We start from the raw sequence: 695 nt of genomic DNA on the forward strand, positions 1-695 counted from the left end.
ACGCTGAATTTTGAAGTCTCTAAAGTACATTTCCACTGTCATATATAAACATTAAGTGTTTGTCCTTGTTAAATGTTGCAAAGATATTATTAGAAACTGTAAGGCATGTTTGGATATAAGGATAAAGTTCACTTTGAACACACACACACACACACACACACACACACACACACTAATGCAGGGTCAGTATCGGACCCTTCTGTAAATGTCATATTTTTTTCAGATACATATCCACTGGGTGTATATCACACAGGAGGTCACACTTTAGGCTGAAGTTCTTCCAAGAACTGCAAGCCTCCTCGTTCAGTAATCTTGTATCCTCGGCCTTTGACAAATATTTGGGCATTGGATGGAATTCTTAGGGGTCTGGCCTAGCGACTTAAGGAAGTAATGATACACGATCCCAGGCAAGGGAGAAATCAGGGTCGGGGACCCGCGAGGGGAAAAGAAGGGCCGGGCACAGGGAGGTCTGAAACCTGAGCCAGTGGCAGCATTATTATTATTATTATTTTACTTCTGGATGGTTTCACCCATTTTGGCAGAACAATCTCGATCACCTCCTCCGCACGCAGGTTCCCAAGCAGCGACAGGCCGGGATCAAGGACTGGTGGGCGTGTTCCCCGCCCGAGGCCCGCGTTGGACCGCACCGGGGGTGGGGAAACCCACCCCGCGGGAGCAGCGGGTATAAAGAGCCC

The sequence above is a fragment of the Globicephala melas genome, chromosome 3 (genome assembly GCF_963455315.2).
Source record: "Globicephala melas chromosome 3, mGloMel1.2, whole genome shotgun sequence".
Lineage (NCBI taxonomy): Eukaryota > Metazoa > Chordata > Mammalia > Artiodactyla > Delphinidae > Globicephala > Globicephala melas.